The following is an 8,435-nucleotide window of genomic DNA, read 5'->3' on the forward strand; positions in this document are numbered from 1 at the left end:
TTCCTCATGTACATGTTAATTGTGATCATTTTGGTAAATAAACAATGGAATTAAGGATTATGATGTACGGTAATAGTTAATAGTGCTTACATTGTTATGAATTATGATAGAGACTTGATGCTGAATTGCTTCAAGCTGTGAATAAGTTTAAAGCTGACTTTGATGGTCAAGTTGTGTGTCTGGAGCGAATCCAGCCTTCGTCTGATCATGTTCCTCACAGGTGGTTTATCAGTTTATTTATGTTAAAGTGTTAGGTTGCTGTGACAGCTATGAAGTCTTATGTGTGGGAGTGTGTATGTGCAGGTATCTGTTAGCTGAAACGGGAGACACGCTGTTTGCTTCGTTCATTGGAACCAAGCAATACAAGTATGTGGTTAATGTAACGTGATATGCTGTTTTTTTGACTTAGATAGGAAGTGTTTTAATGTATTGTTTGGGAATGATTCAACAGGGATATGATGGCTGATGCAAATATACTTCAAGGTGCCATATTCCATGATGACGTTGTTGAAGATACCGATGAAGTATTTACAAAGAACTCCCATCCCATGGAGCTGATGGCCAAAAGAAAGGTTCTGATGATATTCCGAGAACACTTGGAGCAAAGCCACAACAAGGAGTAGCTTCAACTAAACCTGCCGCTCATCGGGTAAACGTGTTCCATGTGACATGTTTTTAGTAACTTAACACGATATTGCAGTTTATCTTAGACCTTTTTGGCATAAAGCTTTACCCTATTAACAAGAACATAATAGGGTAAAGCTTTATGCCAAAAAGGTCTAAAATAAACATATAAGTTATATTGCAGTTTACAAAAAAACAAGAAAAATTGACTCACTTTAAAGACGAATCAACAACTTTTTAAACAAAAAAATTCTTAACATGCATCTTATATTCCAAGAGGCTATCATGTGTTCTTAAATGACTTAGATTGTTTTAATATATTTTTGTGCACATTATGATAAAAATTTCAAACAATACTACAACTTTTTTCGTATGAAACTTTTATGTTTCGGTTCAAATCAAATCCATACTAAATTACTAACCTTGATACCGATATCGATATTATCAGAAATAGCACCGATATTACTTTTTTGGTTTCGCTCGGTGTAAAAACATGTCGGTATTGTATTGGGCATATCACAGCTAGGTAATTTAGGTTTTTCATTTTATTGCTACATCGAATGTTGGTACTATACCGGTACCGTAACGAACTAAACCAAACTGATACAAACCAAGATCCCGTCACGAAGCGCGGGTGAATCCAACTAGTTAATTATTAATTAATAAAATACAAAACACAAGTCCTTAATGCTTAAAGTTAAAACTGAAACAAAAGTCATTACTGGGACCACATAAACAAATAATAAATAAATATAATAAAATAAACTACTGTAATGAAAAATAAAAAATCGTTATTTTGACTTTTAACGGTTGTTATGGCTTCGGTGCGGGCTTAGTAGTGCTAAAAATCGAAAGAATATATAAAATAAACAAAAAATTTTACACGTTAAAAATCAATTTCTTCAGAATGATAATTGTAATGCTTTTCTTAATAATAATAAGATTGGGACTTTCTACCAGTCAAAAAATCTATTAATGGAGTGTGGAACAATATCGTCAAGACTTGTAACGAAACTAAAATCGAAGGGTCTCCTTTAAGGAGTCTGTTTAGAGGGGAGTTGGGTAATGGCCAAGACATTGCTTTTTGGACTGATCCTTGGATGGAAAATGAGCCGCTAAAAGATATTTATCCCAACATTTTCAATTTAGAGTCCGAAAAGAGATGTAAAGTGGTCGATTGATTGAGTACTCAGGAAGTGGGCCGGGGCTGTTGCTGGCGAATTCTCGGTCAAAGATGTGAAGCATCTATTGTCCATTGGGGAGATGCATAGCGTCGATTTTGTCATGGAGTGGAGTAATCTGGTTCCGACTAAATGTAATCTTCTTGCTTGGAAAACTGAGATGGGTAAAACTTCCACCTTGGCTGCCCTTGCTAAGCGTGGAGTGGTTATGACGATACGACCTGCATTCTTTGTAACTCGGGTGAAGAAAATGATGATCATCTTTTCACCAGATGTATCGTTGCTGCCCAAGTTTGGTTTACGGTTTTAGATGGTGCAAGATTGCTCCTGTTATCGCGGCGTCGGTCAAGGAAGTTCTGGAATTGCACAATCAGGTTGGCCTTGCGGGTAAAGCTAGAGACGTTTTCTGCAGGATTGTGAGAATGGCTTGCTGGTGCATATAGCGGGCACGCAACAGTCTCAGGTTTGATAATAAACAGGTGAAGGTGGCCGAGATTATCAGTGATATCAAATCGCTTGGTTTCCTTTGGATTTGTAATAGGAGTAAACATAGAAACTTATCTTGGGAAGATTGGTGTAGGTTTGTGAATACGTAGTCCGTTTTTTTGTTGTTGGGCCGCCCCGTTTTGGGGTTTGGTCGGTTGTAGTTAATGAATTTTTTTTTTCAAAAAAAAAAAAAAAAAAGACTATGTGTAGTGGTAACATCACATAACCTTCTTTTGTGAGGTTATATGACAAATGACAAAAAACGAGTTAAAAACGAATAACATTTCATTAAACTAAAAAAAATTACAGTAAAATATAGAGTTAAATGCCCGGATAGTCCTTGTGGTTGCCCTTTTTCCATCTTTAGTCCCTAACTTTCTAAAATTACAGCTATAGTCCCCAACTTTTCAATTTTCATTCCCGGATAGTCCCTGTGCCAAATATCAGTTAGTTTTCTCAGTTAAGAGGGTGTGAAATGACAAAAATACCCTTTCTCAGTTAAAAAATAAAAATAGCCCACCCTCATCTTCTTCTTCTTCTTCTTCTTCTTCTTCTTCTTCTTCTTCTTCTTCTTCTTCTTCTTCTTCTTCTTCTTCTTCTTCTTCTTCTTCTTCTCTCTCTCTCTCTCTCTCTCTCTCTCTCTTTCTCTCTCTCTCTCTCTAAAACCCACCAAGAATGTAAAGGCAATTCCACTGGCATAATTATCACTCGATTTAGCTTACAAGGAATGTAAATTTCCCCATTTCATCAATAATCATCACTGTGAGCGAATACAAATGGAAATTACTCATAAATCTATAATAATTAAAGTTAAGAGTGATTATCTGCCAGTGGTTATAGCTTAAAATGCAATTTGCCATAAATCAAACAGTTTGGACCATAAATTCATAATACAGATCAGAGAAAGAGGAAAACTGATGAAATTCAATCAATTTTAATTAGAAAATCCGGGTATCTATTTCAAAAAGATATGACCAAAACAACAGAAACAGTAAAGTTCCGCATACTTACTAACTAACTACTAACAAGTAGCAGAAGAATGAAATTCAAAACGCGTCATCTATCAAGTTTACTAAGAGAATTCAGACACAAAAAATACCATTAAATAGGCCATCATTTACCTCCGGAATTTTAGTTTGATCAATCAACTTTCTTTTTAGGCATGGAAGAAGATTGAACCAACAGTAAACTAAAAAGAGATAATTGATGATCCTTTAAAGAAATAGTCAGTCAAAGAATCGATGATTGTTTCCAAATAGTTAAAGACGAAACAGGATTTAGAGGAGGAAAGAGGACAGGGTGAACTGAATGAAGGGGCGTCGATGTAGAGGAGGAGAGAGAAAGAGGGTGAACTGAATCGGATTGGAATCGAATCATACCTGCACTCCCGATGATCGAGTATTTGCCAAGTGTAATTTGATCCTCGAGCTTAAACCTGGTTACAACCTTTTCTCCCAGAAATGTGACCGAAGCCCCTGCAACGGTTTTGTTCTTCTTTAGATTCTTGAACTTGGTTTCGCCTCTAACTATGTCAGCCAGCTGTTTCCCGATTTGTTGAATGTCAAAATCGGCTATAGTAGACATGTTCTCCCCGTGTTTAGCGAAAATGGATGAATCTTTTTATCTTTAGTAACCTAAACAGTAATTGCAGCCGGAAAACGGTTGGCGATGGCTAGGGTTTGTTCCACAATGACTCCATCATAACCACAATCATGGTCCCAACCATGGGTATCAAGAACGGGCCGGGCCATAAACTGGTTGTGGCGGAGGGTGGTTGTGGCAGTGGTGATGATGGCGGCGGGGGTGGTTGTGGCAGTGGTGGCTGAGTGAAGTTGTGCTGGTGAAGAAGAAGATAAAATGTCTTTTTAGGGTTTTAATAATAAGGGTATTTTGGTCATTTCACACCAACTTAACTAAGAAAACTAACCCCCATCCACGCCAGGGACTATCCGGGAACGAAATTGAAAAAGTTGGGGACTATAGCTGCAATTTTAGAAAGTTAGCAACTAAAGGTGAAAAAAGACCAAACCACAGGGACTATCCGGACATTTAACTCTAAAATATATTTAATACTTGTCGTCTTCTTCTTCTTCGTGATCTCCGACATCCAAACATTCATCTTCCAAGCCTCCAACTTTGAAATCTTCTTCTTCGGAGTCCTCTTTGTCGTCGCCATCGTGTCGGATTGGGTGAATCGCCCAAGCATGCTTGACCAAATCCACCTTTAACGCTTTATGTAATTCCCTAGAACGCAAGAGTTGACCGTTTAAGACTCTCTCCTCCATTGTTGCTTGCGTTACTTCAACAGCATATTCCGGAAAATAGTTTTGGCATATTGTTTTTCCTTCGTCTTCTAAAATCATATTATGCATTATGATACAAGCATACATCACCATTCTAATTTTTTTCTTTATTCTACATACGAAAAGGATTTCTAATAAAATGTCATCATCGTTGAAGAACCCTAAAATACCTCTCGATGTCTTTTCGCGAAGACTCTTGCAAATTCTTAAAATATTACCTTTCTATATCGAGCGTTTCAGAAAACGTTTTCACAACATTTGAATATTTCGGGTATATACCATCGTCCAAATAGTATCCATGTGCGTAGTCATTCCCATTTGCATGAAACCCGGCTTTCGGTATCGTGCCCGAAATGTAACCCTCTAGCAATGGTGAAAACTCGAAAGTATTTATGCCGTTGATACACCCGACGAGACCAAAGAATGCTGACCAAACCCAAAGGTCGTATGAGGCAACCGCTTGTAAAACCAACGTTGGTCCTTTATGGTCACCGCGTGTATATTGACCTCGCCATGCAGTTGGACAAATATACCAATGTCATTGGCGACATTCTAAACTACCAATCATGTCGTGTATTCCATGTTTTTCTAAATGCACTTCGTATATTTGTTGAAGGTCGTTCCAAATCGAGTTTCTCAAGTAGCATTTTCCATATAATTGGCATATACCTAATAAAGAAAAATTATATATATAACCGTATTTAATTTTTGTAACTTTATTGTACTATAAAATAAAATTATATATATAAGCGTAAGTAAATATACCGTAGCAGAAATATTCCAAGGTATCGCGTGTTGTTTTCTCTGTCATCTTCAAATACTCGTCGTCGTTGTTGTCGTACGTGTTTCCATAGGCGAGTACACGTAACGCGGATGTTACCTTTTGAACTGAGGTGAATACTAGACATCCTCTCGCGTTGATTTTTTGCTTAAAGTAGTCATACTTACCTTTCAAATCTTCGTTAATGTGCAAAAATAACCATTTGCTCATCCGAAGTCGGCGCCTAAAATCATTAGGGCCGTGAACCAGTGTAGAATCAAAATAATCTTTCATTAAACGCTCATTTGCGGCTTCACAGTCTCGCACAACATATTCCCTCCTCAAGATCGAGCGTGGAGGGGAATGGTTAACCTGTTGCATGGCGTTAATCACGAGGGCACACACACTCATAACTGCTCTTCCTTCTCCGCGACTTCGTCGTAGGAAAAAATTCTTTGGTATAGATCGATGAATGAATCTTCCGTTGGAGGTGAAGACATTGCAAATAGAATTTTTGTGAGATTATTTGATGTAGAATGGATTAGGTTCAAGAGTGAACACTAGTGTATTTGCTGTAACATCCGTCAAAATGGGCTTCCCAAAATCCGACTTGTTTCTAAAAATAGGTCCGAACCGTAACAAATAAAACGTGAAATTATTATTCAAATACCGAAAATACTTTAGAAATTATTAAAGATAGTTAAGTTAATTTAGAGTTTATATGGTTTTTTTTAAAGTTACGTTAGTTAGCATTCTTACATAATTTTTATTTATTTTAATATAGCCAATTGCTATCTAAATAATAATAACAGTGATGTTATATTTCCATAAAATTAACTAACTTCATACATTATTTTCAACTCTTCGGTTCCGTAACCATTCACCAAATCAATAACCCACTTAACCACCTAGTTAATGACTTTTGATTTTTTCCATGTAGTCACAACTACTCGGTATCAAGTCTTATAACCATCATCATTGTTCCTACACCCTCATACACTCTCTACACCTCTTCGTATCATTCGCGCTCACATCTCGACACCCTCACTTCACCTCTGTGTAACCTGCAACGAGACAGACAGAACCGGAGCTCTCGCCAGAATTTTTACGATCCGTTTTACCACTTTCCAGCCTCACCGCAAGCAATCGAAACCTCGTCGGCTGGACTTGCAAGCCGCCGGAGATCACGACGGGACCATCGCGCCTTGATTCGAAGTTCGCCGTGAAACCAAAACACACCGGAGAACACGACGAAACTGTTTGGCCATGTTTCGTTCGCCGAGGACGTCGCCGGAATCACGAACCTCACCGGAGTCTACGTCGGAAACCCGAGTCGCCCACTGTGTTCGGTATACTTTCTTGTCCATATTGTTTTTTTTTTTTATTTTTTTTTATTCAATCTCCTGTTGTTTTGCACCTTTCACTCAACATCATACATGATTCAATCGATTGAAGTCATGAATTTTTTTAACAAACTGTTTACGTATCATCCCATCGATTTGGTATTCTGTCGAATCCATAGATATGGTAATTCATTTGCTACTTTTTTTATAGTCATAATAAACTACAGTGGGTATTAGAACAACTCACTTGTTATTGTAATGTCACTCGTGTTTTCAAAATAAACAACACATGCTCTGCATTGTGAAAATGAGATCTTTGAGTTTTAAGTATCAAGTGCTTAATAATGATAAATAAAATAATAACGAAATATTATTATTATAATTGTATAGTTGTAACCCACAAATAAAAATGATGGTAATAATTTATTCTTTACTACGGTGACATTTTATTTTATTTAGTAATCTTTTTTTTTTCTTTCTGAAAAGGTATTTCTCAAATGTCAAATTGAGTTTTAATAAATAAATAGTAATAGTAATGGCTTTTCAAATATAATTAATGGAAAGCAACAGAACACAGGATCGATCCCGGTCCTCGCTTTGTCGATGCCTCTTTTCTTTATTTTCTTATATCAGTAGATGATAGGCAATAACTTCTGTATAAGATTAATGGAAATCCAAGATCTTATCCGGTTAAAATAAAACCTTCATAACCCTTTTTCTTTCAAAACATCCCAAATCTTGAATACAAAAATCAAAACCCATATTAAATACATAATATGGTGGTGTTCAACACCATACTACTTCCCAACGATCCAAACCATGCAACCTTTCCCATTACTTATGTGTTATTTATTTAAAATAATGGGGCACCTGGTTTGAGCTATTCGATACGAATGAACATATATCTTTTTTTTAGTAATTTATAAATTGTAAGTTTTTGTGAATAAAATATATATTTTAGAAAATTAGTTTTACTAACAGTACACATAATATATATATATATATATAGTAATCTTATAGTTTGAAATATATTATTGGTCATTGAGAATTTTGCTATTTTATATTTTTAGGGTAATGATTACATTTCAACTTATTCGTTTTCTCGGACGGTTTCATTTTCATGGAAACGCTACGCAAAACAGTGAGTATACTCGATCCCTTTTTCCCTTTTACACTTTGGGATGCAACATGTATTCTATATTCAAACACGTGACACTTGAAACTTATTTGAAACATGCTCTATCCATTTAAACATGAAACATGAAACTTGTGATACTTGAGACTATTTTGTGCTATGTGAACGTTTAATCCCTGTGTGTAGTTCCGCCTTAACAGTAGTAGCGCTATAGGGGTAATGCACCTCCCCGTTAGTCTTTGGGGTATTGTTAGGATGAGACATATAACCTCCCGTTAAACTTTGGGAAAAGCACTTAACGCATTGGAAACTTGGGCTATCACTTGGACTGCGTGAACTAGCATGGCTGAAACTATTTTATTATGTTCATGTTGGATTTGAGCCTTTTTATTCTATTATGCTATGTAAACAAACTTGTATACTCGCCTTTGCTTTTGCATTAAACTCTATTTTAATACATGTTGCAGGTTAATTACTGAGATGATATCCAAGACGAAACGAGATTTAGGGTGGACTAGATACACACCTAGATTAATCTATCTTTTATTTGTTATGTTTTGTTATGAGACAATGTTGTTATTTCCTTTTTGAATCTTGTATGAC

At 36.3% G+C, this 8,435-nt stretch overlaps 1 long non-coding RNA gene across 1 annotated transcript; it reads left to right on the forward strand.

The window, feature by feature from the left end:
• Positions 1–6,336: 6,336 nt before the first annotated feature.
• On the forward strand, positions 6,337–8,435 carry LOC118491296. Its single transcript, XR_004891152.1, has 3 exons — positions 6,337–6,703; positions 7,768–7,838; positions 8,300–8,435. It is a non-coding gene; the product is annotated as an uncharacterized LOC118491296 (long non-coding RNA).

The sequence above is a fragment of the Helianthus annuus genome, chromosome 4 (genome assembly GCF_002127325.2).
Source record: "Helianthus annuus cultivar XRQ/B chromosome 4, HanXRQr2.0-SUNRISE, whole genome shotgun sequence".
In the NCBI taxonomy this organism is placed as follows: Eukaryota; Viridiplantae; Streptophyta; class Magnoliopsida; order Asterales; family Asteraceae; genus Helianthus; species Helianthus annuus.